General features: G+C 46.2%; 4 non-coding genes across 4 annotated transcripts; 3 read left to right on the top strand and 1 right to left on the bottom strand.

Annotated features, from left to right (window-relative positions):
* Window positions 1–389: 389 nt before the first annotated feature.
* Window positions 390–461, bottom strand: trnag-ucc (transfer RNA glycine (anticodon UCC)). Its single transcript has one exon. It is a non-coding gene; the product is annotated as a tRNA-Gly (tRNA).
* Window positions 462–2,707: 2,246 nt separating this feature from the next.
* On the top strand, window positions 2,708–2,849 carry LOC138232873 (U4 spliceosomal RNA). Its single transcript, XR_011187315.1, has one exon. It is a non-coding gene; the product is annotated as a U4 spliceosomal RNA (small nuclear RNA).
* A 3,864-nt stretch (window positions 2,850–6,713) lies between these two features.
* On the top strand, window positions 6,714–6,855 carry LOC138232871 (U4 spliceosomal RNA). Its single transcript, XR_011187313.1, has one exon. It is a non-coding gene; the product is annotated as a U4 spliceosomal RNA (small nuclear RNA).
* Window positions 6,856–7,852: 997 nt separating this feature from the next.
* On the top strand, window positions 7,853–7,923 carry trnag-gcc (transfer RNA glycine (anticodon GCC)). Its single transcript has one exon. It is a non-coding gene; the product is annotated as a tRNA-Gly (tRNA).
* The last annotated feature ends 8,541 nt before the right edge of the window (window positions 7,924–16,464 follow it).

Here is a 16,464-nt window from a genome sequence, read left to right as displayed (position 1 = left end):
TTGTCAGATGGCTTGAAAAAACGCACTGTGTTTCGGCTCGGGAAACATCATGAGCAGTGTCCTGCATGTTTTCTGTGTATAGCTGTCTTTTAACACATACAGAATTCATTCGAAATCATTGATTTCTCCAATTAACAAGGGTCCCTTTTTGAACCTGCGAGAAGCATTCTTTCAATGTAACAGATTTACTCCGGGGAAAGCCAGCATGACATTGAGAGTAGCTCAAGCTTTCAGCACCCATATCGGACTGCGTGTATGCAGACACCGCTCAGAATCCCCTGTAAGATTCTCCCTCAATTCCGTTTTTCAGTGCTTTAGCTCTTTCAAAAGGCTTCGCTTTGCTAGTCACAATCCAAGGGCTCATGACAGCATTTGAAAACATTCGCCACTGCGTTGGCCGGGAATCGAACCCGGGTCAACTGCTTGGAAGGCAGCTATGCTCACCACTATACCACCAACGCACACCCACAGGAAGCCTGCAGGACACCACCAGAGAATGCTTTTTTTAATTTTTTTTTTATTAAACATAGAATTTACAAATACAAATACAACAAGAGGATCAGAGTCATGTACAAGAGAAAAGAAACGCAGCAGAAAAAAGCATTTAACTACCAGAGGTAATTAAGTAATTATGTGATCAAATTGTATATTTTACACGTATCATATTTTCCTTGCTTTAATATTTCTCAATTATTTATAAACTTTAGTTTCAACATGCATGCGTTTCCTGTAAAAAATAAAACTCAGCACACAGTTTTTCTTTTAACAACATTTCGAGTACCTCTGGCATTCATGAAAAAGACATACACAAAAGCAAATAACTAACTCTAAGACTGTCTAAACTATTGAGTTTTTCAAAGAACCAGAACTATAACAGTCCTTAACACTTAACTACACCATTCCAAACTAACACTAAAGAAACACTAGTATATACTGGTATAACAAATATAACCAAACATAATCATTAACTGAGCAGTCACTGGGAGCAAATCTCCTTCCCGTCCACAAAGGCCCTCGCTCCCACAAAGTAGGCTCTCCTCCCCTCTCTTCTGGCAGCTTCAACCTGGGGCCACAGCTGGTTCCTGGTACTCCTGTCCGCGGCAGACAGGTCCTCTGCAAACCTCAGTTTGTTCCCATTCAAATACTCATTCCCCCTCGCCGCTCGCCACAGCATGTCCCTCGCCGTCCTCTTGGTGAACTGTATTATAATCGATCTGGGGCGCACTTGCCCAGACATGTTCGCTCTCCCGAGCCTGTGAAAAAAGTCAATGGCCGATATTACGTCCTCCTGGTCCGGCAGGGTCCTTTTACAGATACCCTTCACTGTTGCAACAAGGTCCTTATCACGTTCCTCTTTAACTCCAAATAATTTTAAATTCCATCATCGACGGTATCTATCTACATCGTTCACTTTCAATTCAAGTTCTTTAATATGCTTTTCTTGTTTGGTATTTACTTGTTTAAGAACTTTTACTTCACTCTTTAAGTCTTCAACCTCTTTAAACACACAGTCCATGGACTTTTTAAGACTTTCGATTGCGACTGTATTAGATCAAATCATTTCCTTCAGCTCACCCATGCTCTGTGCCATCATGTTGAAGATGTTGGTCTGGAGCTCCTCCAGCGTCAGGTCGCCCCTTTCCCTCTTGGCTGCCGGGGTTTTCACAGGTGTGCTGGGCAGGGACTCCGGCTCTTCCTCTGGCAGCTGAGTCTCACTTGGGCTGCGAACGCTCGCGTACGAGCGCATCTCCAGCACTCTTTCCACGTCCCCTCCAGCTGCTTCACTTTTCCCTTTAGTTGCCATCAATTTTCTTGTAGTGCTATACATATACGATTGAGGTTTCTTAGACTTCTCCTTCGAAGACCCAGCACTTTCTTTTCTTTTCCCAGTGTTACTCATATCGAAATTCTTAAACCTAAAAAAAATCGTTTTTTTTTCTTTCAATTATAACTGAAGTTTAAACAAGTAGTGTTTAGTCCTTATTTTTCTGTAGTCAAAAAAAGCAAAAATTAACATTCAGGTCATGAAAAACTCAAAAAAAATCCTCAAACACTAAACTTTACCTCCCACCTGAGTGTCATCTTGAACGCCCCTACCACCAGAGAATGCTCACGATTTCGGAAGCTGTCTCCGGGACGTGCTGATTCCACACATCCTGAATAAATCATGATATTGTTAGTTGCTGTAGCTAGACGTTCAAATGAGTTTCATGGCCAGATGGACTGTTTCCTCCAGCGGTATAGTATTGCAGTGAGACAGCACGATGCCTGCAAGACTATGTCACGCTAAACGCCACAGATTGTGTTTGTCCGTTCATGTCAGTCATCCTGCAGCCACGGGAAGTGGGACACAAACATGCCGCAATGCTTTCAAGACGTTAGGATTTGTTTGTGCAACATCCGAGAAGAGTACTTGTGGCTTGAATGTGAACTGTACGTGCCCGCCCCCTTTCCTCTGTAGTGCATGAGTTCCTCCCGGCATGCCCTTCGTCATTGTTCTGTCATCTTGTATTTAAAGGGTTGTATTTCTGCTGCTGAAAAGAATCAACGGGTTTCTTTGTTCCCAACGGAGCCCTTGTCTGTCATGAAATTCTTCAAAACCTCAAGCTAGAAGAAGACGACAAATATGAAGCGTTACAGCAACGACATGCCATGAGACGATCGATAACGATTTCCATAGGATCCCCGCGGTTGCCTGGCAACCGTCAGCTTTGCGCAGTGGCAGTATCGTAGCCTGTGAGGTTTAGCCGAGGCGGGATTATTGCTAGTTGAAAACTTTTCCCAATACCCCGCTTCCGCCGGTTTGCAATACAATCGGCGAAAGCAATTTTTGACAGTCTCGTTAGAGACTGAGCAAGGTGTTTAAAGACAGATTTGGTCATGGTGACATCATGGTAGAAAGAAGCGAGCTTGTTCCCAGTGGGCATTGATTCGTCGAATATACGTATATTTACGGTGAAATTACGGCTATACGTATATATACGTCGCCTCGAAGTATAATCAACGTCGAATTGCAACCGTAAAATTGACGACATTAACAAACGCATATATAACGTCGAAAACACATCTAACACAGTGCCTGAGGCTTTTTACTGTATGTATCGTGTGTGCCGCAACTAGGAGTATACGGCACTCTGCACAGTGTACGAAGTAAATTATTTTCGCAGCAATTAATTTACACGTGTATAATAAATATAGTAAATATAATAAATTAATTACTGCGAAAATAATTTACTTCGTACACTGTGCAGAGTGCCGTATACTCCTAGTTGCGGCACACACGATACATACAGTAAAAAGCCTCAGGCACTGTGTTAGATGTTTTTTCGACGTTATATATGCGTTTATTCATGTCGTCGATTTTACGGTTGCAATTCGACGTTGATTATACGTCGAGGCGACGTATATATACATATAGCCGTAATTTCGCCGTAAATATACGTATATTCGACGAATCAATGCCCACAGCTTGGCATACAAGGGTTTTGCTGAGGGGGTCTTGCCACCTGCCTGAAAAAAAACAGTAAAATGTTTGAGTGCCTATAGAGTTTCTATTTTTATTTTCTTGACAAAAGTCCCCCATCAGTGCGCGGTGCCCGAGGAAAAATCTGTAGGGGGGTGTCTGAAATTCTGAGGGGGGAGTGATATTTCAGTTGAAACGGAGCTGTACGGTGCAGCTACCCAAATGAAATCTTGCAGCTATGCCATTGATTAGTGCTTCATGATAGAAGATAACGACTAGCAATCTGGTATTTGCGATGAAGTTCAGTTTCACATTTTTCGTCACTCTCAAGGTTTGTATTGCCTGGAGCGAAAAGTACCATAAGCGTTCATTTTTGCAGCTACATGGACGTTCTGAATCGTTAAGAAAAAAATGTTGTAAAACCAACAGAAAGCACAGACTGCTATAACTAGTCCTAGTTATATAACGATTTTAAGTATAATGATAAACTACTGCAAGGAATCGGTCCACCTGAGCAAACAGGATCGTAATGTTGACACTCAATAATATGCGCAGTTCCTGGACGGATAGCCCTTCTGCCCATCAAACAGACTGAGTGACTGTTCGTGTCATTTAGTGTTGTCTGACCATTGACAAAGTACAACTATTTTTTTAGGGTGCAAATTAAGTTAGGTAAAACTTTTTGCCCAAAACTGAAGGGGCGACATTCCCCCCTCCCCCCGTGATGCCAGGCCTGTCCCCATCCTATTCCATAATGTCATTATATATAATACCATACAACAGTGACCGATCCTTAATATTTGCATGCGTTAAAATTGCACATCAGCTCATAGCAGCGATGTATTATCAATGTTAAATTTCAACCATAATATCGACAACATTAATAAACGCATACGTTGAGAAAATATCGAACCCAGCATATTTTCCGGTTATATACCACAATGCATTGCTAGTATTCGTTGGTCACCATTTTGGACACGTTTTTCAAACGTAGAAGTATATCCGAAAATATCTCAGCAATCCTCTTTTGACGAGTAAGTATGAACAATAATAATACTATCTGAATACATACAGATCTTTCTTAATATTATTTTGATTAAAATAGTATGTGAATAAGCAAAAAAATGGCACATAAAATAGTGTGAATGGGGAAGATGACACAAAATCGTTTTGCCGTTTCTCTTATTCTTATTCTATGTTGTACTTTCAAACTTTGGGTACTCATTAATTAGGACAGACTTTATTGCTCAACTTCTATGATGCAAGCCAAATTTTATACATTTATTTCAGCTTTGAGCTTAGTAAACCGTTCATTTTTTAGATTATACTAAAGAAGATATTAATCATCATTTATTTGGGAAGTAATATTATATAATTTTCTCCTAGCTGCGGTGCTGAAGTCCCACCCTACATCAACAGAAAAAGAAATAAAGGAGCACGCAATGTGTTACTTGAAGAATGCATATGCAAGGCAGGGGGCCAAGAGATCTGGACTCTGAAAATAATAGGTTTTTGGTTCTAACTGTTAGGACAATTAGACAGGGTTTGCAAATAGTGGACAAAAATCGTCTTAACTTCCATTGTAATATTTTATATTTTATGTAATATTTTTTTCTTGGAAATATAGAAGTTGTACATTTTAAAATGTATATTTGAATCAAAATGTGGTTTTGAGTTAGTGTGTTAATGTAATTAGTTTTGTGTTTGTCATTACTATACTGTATATTGCCATGTTACCAGAATTTGTAGCTGAAGTTTAAGACTAGTTGTGTTTTTTATGATTATTGCCCATATGTTGATTGTTGATTGATTGTATACAATGTATAATTTGAAATACATATGTTTCAGGTGTGAATGTGTATTTTCAGAATACATTTCTAAACCTAATCATTGGCTTGTTTTACTTGTTTCTACACCTATAAAATCTATCTTTGATGTATAATAGACCTCTACCCATATACGTATAATAGACCTCTAATGTTATCCGTATAATAGACCTCTAACCATATACGTATAATAGACCTCTAAAGTTATACGTATAATAGACCTCTAACCATATACGTATAATAGACCTCTAAAGTTATCCGGAACTCCAACCATATATGTATAATAGTCCTCTAAATGTATCCGTATAATAGAACTCCAACCATTTATGTATAATGAACGTCTAAATATAGACGTATAATTGACGTTTTACTTTAGACGTATATTAGAATTTCATTCTAGACGAATTGTAGACCACATTTAGACGTATAAGATATGCGTTTAATAGACGTATATTATACGTCTTTTGCCCAATGGGTTACGTCTCAACAGAAACGCTCTTTAGCTCTTTCAGCGTTATGCAGAGACCATCGTCTGTCGAGATCACTTTTGAGTCAGCGCGAAACGCCGTGTGCTGTCAGTTTGATTTCATATTGCTCGTAGCGGCGCCCGGCTTTTGTCTGTCAAACGTTAGGTTGCGCTTCTTCATGCTGCATCGTCGGCATGAGTGGAGCTTTATAAACGTCTGTACTTACTGCGCCCCATAAGAAATCCGAGCTGTTTCAAAGACTGCCCAAGAGCTTTCCTTTCACAGAGGCGCAACGATTAATGATGGGGGAAACAAAACACTGGACTTATTATATGCCAATGCTAAGGATGCATATAGTTCCACAGCCCTTCCCCCCCTTGGCAGATCAGATCACAACCTTATCTTGCTTACACCACTATACAAGCCTATTGTCCAGGCTGTATTTGATTACCAGATGGACTGTTTCCTCCAGCGGTATAGTATTGCAGTGAGACAGCACGATGCCTGCAAGACTATGTCACGCTAAACGCCACAGATTGTGTTTGTCCGTTCGTGTCAGTCGTCCCGCAGCCACGGGAAGTGGGACACAAACATGCTGCAATGCTTTCAAGACGTTAGGATTTGTTAGTGCAAAATCCGAGAAGAGTACTTGTGGCTTGAATGTGAACTGTACGTGCCCGCCCCCTTTCCTCTATAGTGCATGAGTTCCTCCCGGCATGCCCTTCGTCATTGTTCTGTCATCTTGTATTTAAAGGGTTGTATTTCTGCTGCTGAAACTAAGCAACGGTTTTCTCACAACTCCGTTTGTTCCCGACTGAGCCCTTGTCTGTCATGAAATTCTTCAAAACCTCAAGCTAGAAGAAGAAGACGACAAATATGAAGCGTTACAGCAACGACATGCCATGAGACGATCGATAACGATTTCCATAGGATCCCCGCGGTTGCCTAGCAACCGTCAGCTTTGCGCAGTGGCAGTATCGTTGCCTGTGAGGTTTAGCCGAGGCGCGATTATTGCTAGTTGAAAACTTTTCTCAATACCCCGCTTCCGCCGGTTTGCAATACAATCGGCGAAAGCATTTTTTGACAGTCTCGTCAGAGACTGAGCAAGGTGTTTAAAGACAGATTTTGTCATAGTGACATCATGGTAGAAAGAAACGAGCTTGTTACGTCTCAACAGAAACGCTCTTTAGCTCTTTCGGCGTTATGCAAAGAACAGCGACTGTCGAGATCACTTTTGAGTCAGCGCGAAACGCCGTGTGCTGTCAGTTTGATTTCATATTGCTCGTAGCGGCGCCCGGCTTTTGTCTGTCAAAAGTTAGGTTGCGCTTCTTCATGCTGCATCGTCGGCATGAGTGGAGCTTTTTAAACGTCTGTACTTACTGCGCCCCATAAGAAATTGTTTGTCCCCGTTCAAAAGAGATTGTGCGATGTCCTGCAGCGTTCGCAAAGCAAACCTTTGACAGTTTGATAAGAGCGTAAATAAAAAGGCGATTCCTGCGTCTACCACTAATGTAAGAGCTATTTCAAGTGCGGCGTGGTGCGGCTTTTCAAGTGCTTGTGGGCATTTCTCTGTTGTTGATTCTTTTTTTGTGTGTAACAAAGTGGCATTTTCATGTCCGGACGGGGAGACTTTATCATTTCGATATGAAGCCACCTTTAAGTCCTCTGAGGCGTGTCTGTCTGCAAGGCTTGTATTTTGGAAATGTTTTTTTGAAACGGAGAACGACTTTGAAATAGGCTTCCGCCGGCGCCCCGCGATCCAGGTAAGATTGTAGCAAGAACGCAGCGGCGGTGGGGCTTGCTGTAGTCGTGGCCGAGTGGTTAAGGCGATGAACTAGAAATCCATTGGGTTCTTCCCGCGTAGCTCCGAATCCTGCCAACTACGTTGTCCACCTCCTGTCGTTGTGTTCCGGCTCAAGCAAAGAAGCGCGCCTCTTTGCTGTTCCTGGTGGTTTTAAAACACCAAATCGCTTGTACCCACTGCCTTGGAAATAAATTCTTCAGCGTCCGCGAATGGCATTTTGCAGCTGGAAGCATGTCGACGCTTTTTGCACAGAGCACCAAAAAAGCGTCTTTTTTGAAAGCCCAGGCACCGAGCATTGGTGGTTCAGTGGTAGAATTCTCGCCTGCCACGCGGGAGGCTCGGGTTCGATTCCCGGCCAATGCAGTGGCTTTTGCAGCGAGCGGCTCCATCACTTGCATCCCCTTGCAACTCGCAACTGAAAACCCACTGAAGCTAAGCAGGTGTGAGCCAGGTCAGTACCCGGATGAGGATGAGCTACAGGGAAAAACAAAGCTTCCAGCTGGAAGCGGTGTTAATGGTGCCGGCGGGGGTGCGCTCACCCTGAGGTCTGTGCGGGTCCCAATTCCCCAGCATAGTGACGGAGACGCTGTGTTGTAAAAGGGCGCTGTCTTTTGGATGAGATGTAAAACCGAGGTCACAGCGCTCTGTGGTCATTAAAAATTAAAAATGACCACCAAAACCTTTGACAAAAGCTCTTGGTAATTGATGGTCTTCAATAATGCTTCTCCTTTAGGTACATTTTAAATCAGCTGACAAATGCTGTGAAATGGGGGGGCACTTCAGGCCAGTGTAGGATTTGGGTTACAAGAACCATGAAACTGCGTGAGAAAGCCCTGTTGTAACAGAAGGAATAAGGTTCTTGATCCTGAGATGAAGTAAAACAGATGAGTTTATTGCATGCAAGGAACAATAAAGCCAAAGTCTTGTTTCCCGCAAGAAACAACAAAACCGAAGTATTGTTCGATGTGCCGGTACAAACTTTTAGGTTATATAGTCCTTGCTTGCTGCTTCAGACGTCATTCGATGTTATTGTAAGGGGGGGGGGGGGGTTATGGTATTTGGCCAGTTAAGAGGCCCTTGCTAAATGGTCAGTTTAAGATTATGCCCCCAGGGGGTTCCTTGCTCGCATCCGGAATCCTTATCAGTTAACCCCCTTTCCTGCCATAAACCCCTGTTGCTTAGAAGTCTAATTTTCAGGCAGAACTGACTTAAGTTATTAACCCTTTTAACATCTTGTCTCTTACTTCATTCCCCCCTTATAAAATATGGCATACATCAGGACTGTCTATTTTTACAAATACAATGTCAGGGCAGATCTTTCCTTTTTAGATGTACAGGCATGCATTACCATGACATTGTGCGTTCCACGGTTACAACAAGGTGTTATTGATGTTTTTGTACAAGTGATAGTTACAATTTTACACATAAAACAATCCTAATCCTACAAATACATAAAGTCCTACCCCAGGACCCAAACGCAGACCTCAGCCATGTGGAGATCTATCGTCAGGATCTTGGAACAGCAATATTGACCCAACTCCGATTATAATTTTTTGGCTGAATAGATATGCCAACATCTGGAATGTATTGATACCATATCCCCAGTAATGCTCCTCAGGCCTAACAAGCACACTGTTGGTCTTAGGAAGCATCAGACACAGAAACGGTAACAACATCCTTCTTTCTGTTCACTCAGTCTCTGGTGCCGTGGGTCGGTGAAAGTGTGATGCGCGGATCCAGCGATCTCATCCTGTCACTCAGATGGCACAATCAGTAGTTAGTGGCACTTGATATGGTCCCTCCCAGCAGGATTGCAACGTCTGGCAGGGTATCTCTTCTTCACCTACACCCACTCGCCAGGTATCCGGTCGTGTCTCCCCTCTGCTGGAGGTCCCCAAGCGTCCGGCACCTGTTCACAAGCCCTGTGCACCGCTTCAGTTAACAAACCTACAATACTTTAATAGAGAGTTAGTTAATTCATCAGTGCGTTAGCCAAACTTGGCCTCCAGGGAGTTTCTTTGGCTGCCCGTGATGATCTCAAATGGGCTCAGTCTCACAGTTCCATTTGCTCCAGCCCGCAAACCGCACAGGACTGCAGGTAGAGCATCTACCCACGGTGTCCCTTCAGTTGATATTTCCTTAGTTGGTCTTTCAGACTGTGGGTGATGGGGGCAATGTGACTTCCAACTTACCCCTAGTGAGGCAATTACAGCCTGGCACACCTTCCCAGTGTAGTCTGCCCCTAGATCAGTATCCAAGGGGCAGGGCAGTCCGTACCACGGGATCATCTTTATCATACACTTGGGTATGTGCCAGCCCACATCACATCATCATACAACCCCACATTCTTTACACATTTGTTCTAACCACTATTAAACATCTATTAAAGGCCTCAACCTGAATTCTCCCTTTTCCCCAGTAGAGGTTTCACAGGGGTCTCAGACTCCCGCCCTCCCAGTGCCGCTCGTCTGGCATCTGCATCTGCATGGTTGTTACCTTGAGTTACTGGAATTCTTTATTTATTGTGTTATTGACACCTTACTCAAGCTGCTTCTGTCGGCAGCTGTAAAACTACAAATCAGTTCAGAGACAAGCCCAGTATTCTTAACTGGAGTCCCTGCCGTTGTGAGAGAATCTTATTTCTCCATAGCCATCCAGAATTGTGGCCTACATGCAACAAATACATACATTATATACATATACAGTAACCTTTTAACATCTTTCTTTTTACAATCTTCCATCAGTGCTCTTAACTGGCTTGCTGTGCTGAGGCAGTGGAGGGGCATTTTCCGATTGTTAGCACCTCGAATTCTGTTGTAACGGCTCAGCCTGTTCTCTGTTCTCCCTCATGCATCAGAGAGGACCCATCAGTAAACAGTATTACATTTTCTTCAATTTTCACCGTCCCCCACCCTTTGGCTACAGTATCGAATGGTATAATAGTGCCTACCTCCATGCTCCTGCGTCAGCACAGCTGCCCAGAACCCTTTGTCCACACTTACATACAAAGAATGGTTGATCCATCTGAGGAAACCCCAGTCTCAGCACCTGTAAGAGAGCTTGTTTCAAATTATTACAGGCGGCTTTTGCTGCTGGTACCAAGGCAATCTTGTCCTTGTACTGCACTCCCCCCTTAAGCAGATCTGTTAAAAGTTGTGCTCACCCCGTAAAAATATTGCACCCTGGCCCTGTTAAAATCACACAATGCTCGACACAAAAGGGCCTTATCATAACTGCTTAATATTAGACACTCTAAAGCTGAAGCAACTCAGACTTGTGGGTTTCCTCGTCAGGGGAAGCACTCAGAATACCATCAACATACTGAGTGATCACAGTCAGTTGAAGCCACGTGATACCCTGTTCTGGATAGTCATTCTTTGTAATGCATAATATTCCAACCCAATAGATCTGGGATAAAACCACCCATTAAAATCTGGTACTCAGCAAGTAAAACTTGGTGCCCCAATACTCCTGTGGCCTCCTGCCATCTCCCCATATACATTACTCTATAGCACACTGTTGAACAGAGGAGTGAAACAAGCATGACAGTAGTGCTCCAGTATCCCCTAACAGAGAAACCAACACTCCATTAACAGTACATTTTAATCCACTGGACTGGGACAGACTTAGGTAGGCTACAAGGGATTTACAGGATCTAATCGTTAGGTAAACAGATCTTCTCACAAGATGTTATTCTCCCCAGTCTCGATTCTAAACCTACAGCGTTTCAGCATGTCTGAGACATTCGAATAAACCCAAATTGTTTTCACTATTGCAACTAATTGTATAAAAATACAAACACTGTTTATCTAACTACTTTTACGTCCACCTGTACTGTACTTATACGTTTCAGACGCTCTTATATTTTCCAATCTCCTTAAGTTGATTTTCATCAAGTCTCTTTAGTTACGTCTCTAGCCAGTCCCGCTGGCTAAACACACTCACACCGTCATTTAGTATACAAAAACTCACAGTTACACACATACATGCCGGCACACAAATTCATAAAACACACATACACATCGAGAATATATTTTTCTCTTCGTACTACAATGTGCTGTATTCTTGTTTTACTTCTACATGAATCCTTTTAATTCCTGAAGTGCACTCCAGGTTCGCTGCATTCCTAATTTTGGGTGCGGTACTTTAGCCCACCAGTCAATATCTTCCGGTTTTGGATTTGATCGTATGGGGGAATCAGGGAAGGTAGGTGCGAGTACGGACCCCCTCGATGGGGTGCGAGACACTTAGAGTGACGCTGTCATCAACAGCGCCAGCCCCCGCTACATCAGGCCCTCTCCCACTTAGGGTGAGAGTACAGGTCTGCAGGCACCCTCTGTTTAAGAAGGGAGTTCCTGTTCTGTCTCTATCACACTCGTACCAGGTGTCATCCCACCCAGACCCCCCGTCTCCATATGGTCACTGTGGGAATTGATCCCAATTATTTTCATTTCCTGCCTGTCTGTTCCCCTATGGGAGTGCAGGATATAACACATTAACTAGTGCAGTGCGACCAGGAACTAATTCTTCTTTTAGTTTCTGATTCTCCTGCACTGCCTCTTTTCGCTTTTGTTTATACTCTTTCGTAGCGAGTAAAGTATCTTTTCTTCTGGGTTTTTGTTTTCCCCGTAAACACACTTAAGAAGTCACATCCCAATTTCTTTTTTTTCTCATGTATCTGCCACCACTGGTGCCGGCCGTGCACCAGGGTGGGAGCTACATGCTTGTGCTTTTGCCAATCAATACGCATATGCTTATTTTACAGGTGTCTTCGCCCCAGACTCCCTCTGACAAACTCAGCTTTTCCCATATTTTTCTCCTTCTTTTCCTTCAACTTACACTTTTCCGATATATAAACGGACCCTTCCACCACTTTCTCAAACCATCAGTTAGTACACATGTTCGGTCTCTTTTACTTTTGTCGTGTGTGAGGTAACAGCTCATACAGTAAGGGGATGCTTTCACTTGAAAAACCTGTGCATTCCTGCACTCATTCAGCCAAGGGCGTCTGTTACCTCCAGATCTAAATGCCTCTCAGAGACTTTAGAGAGGACTTACACCACACTGTTCACAGGTAAGGAACGAGACCTCGAAAACCCCCTTTCTTGATCAGTAATTCACCATGCCCAGAATGCCAGCATCGCTGCTTTTGCTCCAGGGTGGACTTACACACTGAGCTCAATCAGGGCGATTCTCGGGTCTCAACGTCCTTTAAATCCTGCTACTTAATGCTTTGCTCTTTTATTATGAGGTGTGTTTATGTTAGTGTCGTGCGTGTGTATATGTATTTCACAAACAAGGAAAACACCAAAAACATACATACATATATATATCTCCTACTTCTGTTTCCTTTAAGACAAAAATCCACGCCATCCAGTTATTTAATCCACGTTATTAAATAACTTAATTTGCGCCCTAAAAAAATAGTTGTACTTTGTCAATGGTCAGACAACACTAAATGACACGAACAGTCACTCAGTCTGTTTGATGGGCAGGAGGGCTATCCGTCCAGGAACTGCACATATCAGTGTCGTTATTGAGTGTCAACATTACGATCCTGTTTGCTCAGGTGGACCGATTCCTTGCAGTAGTTTATCATTATACTTAAAATCGTTATATAACTAGGACTAGTTATAGCAGTCTGTGCTTTCTGTTGGTTTTACAACATTTTTTCTTAACGATTCAGAACGTCCATGTAGCTGCAAAAATGAACGCTTATGGTACTTTTCGCTCCAGGCAATACTCTCCAGTGAGAGTGACGAAAAATGTGAAACTGAACTTCATCGCAAATACCAGATTGCTAGTCGATATCTTCTATCATGAAGCACTAATCAATGGCATAGCTGCGAGATTTCATTTGGGTAGCTGCACCGTACAGCTCCGTTTCAACCGAAATATCACCCCCCCTCAGAATTTCAGAAGCCCCCCTACAGATTTTTCCCCGGGCCCCGCGCACTGATGGGGGACGGGGTTTCCAGGAAATGGTATCAACTTTTCTCAAGAAAATAAAAATAGAAACTCTATAGGCACTCAAAAATTTTACTGTTTTTTTTTCAGGCAGGTGGCAAGACCCCTCCGCAAAACCCTTGTATGCCAAGCTGTGGGCATTGATTCGTCGAATATACGTATATTCACGGCGAAAATACGGCTATACGTATATATACGTCGCCTCGACGTATAATCAACGTCGAATTGCAACCGTAAAATCGACGACATTAATAAATGCATATATAACGTCGAAAACACATCTAACACTAGGAGTATACGGCACTCTGCACAGTGTACGAAGTAAATTATTTTCGCAGTAATTAATTTACACGTGTATAATAAATATAGTAAATATTGTAACGCCCTCGCCTGGTGGTGAGGAGGAAGCGCCCCTAGGCGCTCGTAGTACCGCTGGGCATGCTGGGAGTGGTAGCCGGGAAGAGTCTGAGGGTCAGCACGATGACCAGCGGCTGACCCTACCTGTGTAAATAATGTCCTAGTAATTCTAGTGCCCTGTGTAGTCCTGTAAAAGTAGAGTGTGTTGTTAGGTAATTACCACCCTAAATGTGCGTACGTTTTCGTCAGTCTCCTCATGTGTGTGTGTAGATCCTGTGTTCGGTTTTGGTGTGGTTGTTAAATAAAGTCAGTGCTTGGTTAATCGCGTCTCCACTGTTCTTTAGTTCTGAACAAGAACCTGCAAGCGCTACATTGGTGTCAGAAGTGGGCAGAATGAACAACTCGTGGCAGACACTACCCGATTCCGTAAAGCGCCGGCTGACGCTGAAAGACGCAGAACCCATCGGCGTCGCACATAGGGAGCCTGAGCAACTCCTGGGTGCGACAGGTGGCCACAGCCCTTACCAGGGCTACCCAGTAGTGGTCCCGCCAGTAGAATTGGGGCGGCCGCCCCGGAGAGAGGATGCCCTCCCTGCCGGAGCCGATCAGCGATTCCCACACCCATCGGCGCGGGTGCGACCAGGTCGCTACGATGGTGAAGCGCCTTGGGAGACCTATGAGGCGCAGTTCCAGCTCGCGGCCCGGACGAATGGCTGGAGCCGGGCGGAGATGGCCGGCCACCTGGCGGCGGCGCTGGAAGGAGCGGCCTGCCAGGTGCTCCTGGACGTCCCGGAGGAGGACAGAGGCGACTACACGGCGCTGGCAGCAGCCCTCCAGCTGCGCTTCGGTGTAGAGGAGGTGCCGGACTTGATGCGGGAGAGGCTGGCCCTGCGGCGGCGCCGACCAGGAGAGCGACTGGGCCCGGTCGCCGCGGATGTCATGTTCCTCGCCCGCCGAGGATACCCAACTTTCCCCCGGGAGGCGCAGCGGGAGATGGCTCTCCAGGCCTTTCTCAAGGCCATCTCGCCCGAGGAGCTGCGGCGCCACGTGCAGCTGGCCACGCCAACATCGCTGGAGCAGGCCTTGGCCCTTGCTACACGGGCTGAGGTAGTGTTCGGGGTGACTGGCAGCGCCAGCAGACGCAGTGCGCCCTGCCGGCTGACCGAGGCGGCGACGGAGGAATCCAGCGAGGGGGAAGAGGAGCCAGCCCGTGCAGCGACCGCCACGGAACAGCCCCGCACGCTGATTTGCAACCGCTGCGGGAAGAGAGGACACCAAGCCCGGTTCTGCCGGGCACCCGAACCTCGCTCTCCCCGATCGGCGTCGGGAAACGGGAACGGGGCGGCTCAGCGCGGGGAAGGCCACCCTTGAACACCTCAACCCCCGCTCCGGAGAGCGCTGTAAAAACCGGCGCCCCTCACGCCACCGTGGGGCGAGTCGGCTGTAGCCGGGGCCTGTACCTCCACTGCCGGATTGAGGACCAACCCTGCCTGGCCCTACTCGACACCGGTTCATCAGTAACCCTACTTCGGCCGGGCGTCCTCCCCGACACCGAGGGCACCAACCCCCCAGGATGGGAGGCCTCCAGGACCGTGAGGACCGTGACGGGACAGCTCGCTGCAGTCCGGGGGAAACGGGTGCTTGCCTTCCGTCTGGGCGCAGCGACGGTGCGCCACCCCTGCTACCTTGCACCCATCCAGGAGGACTGCATTCTGGGGCTGGACCTACTGCAGCGAGTGGGGGCCAGGTTGGACTTGGACCGGCAGGAGTTGGTGTGGCAGGGGGAGCGACTGCACCTGGTGGAGGGCAGGTCCGGCGAAGGCCGAGGGACGCGGGCTTGCCGGAGCCGGGGGAACAAGAGGCAGCGGCAGCGGCGGCGGCGGCGTCAGTCGCCGGGGCAGACCAGGCCTGCGAGCCGGGGAGCGAGCGTGCCGGATCCTGCTCCTGAGTCGGCCGGGGGGCCAGACAAGGTAGCGGCGGCGGGGGCCGAGCGTTGCGTGGAAGCGAGGCGCGCCGTTGAGGATCTCTACCAGCGGAGCTGCGAGGGCCTCGATCAGGACCAGCGGCAGCGGCTCCAGGAGCTACTCGCCCAGAACGAAGACCTCTTTGCGGCGAGAGATGAGGACTGCACCCGCACTGCCCTGGTCCAACACGAGATCAACACCGGCGACGCTCAGCCCATCCGCATCCCACCAGGACGCATGATTCACGCCAAGCGGACCGCCGCCGAGGAAAAGATCCGGGAGATGGCCGCAGCGGGGGTGATTGAGCCCTCCGCGAGCCCGTGGTCGGCGCCAGCCGTACTGGTTAAAAAAAAAGACGGCTCGTGGAGGTTCTGCGTCAACTACCGCAAGCTGAACAAGGTCACCCGGAAAGATTCCTACCCCCTGCCGAGGATAGATGACGCCCTGGACTACATCACCGGGTCGACCTAGTTCAGCTCCTTGGACCTCCGCTGCGGCTACTGGCAGGTACCGCTTGCTCCCGATGCTCGCCCGAAGACGGCCTTTTCCATCGGCCAGGGCCTCTGGCAGTTTACTGTCATGCCTTTTGGCCTGTGCAATGCCCCGGCGACGTTCG

The sequence above is a fragment of the Lepisosteus oculatus genome, unplaced genomic scaffold (genome assembly GCF_040954835.1).
Source record: "Lepisosteus oculatus isolate fLepOcu1 unplaced genomic scaffold, fLepOcu1.hap2 HAP2_SCAFFOLD_64, whole genome shotgun sequence".
Classification (NCBI taxonomy): Eukaryota; Metazoa; Chordata; class Actinopteri; order Semionotiformes; family Lepisosteidae; genus Lepisosteus; species Lepisosteus oculatus.
This window is presented reverse-complemented; position numbering and strand designations above follow the sequence as displayed.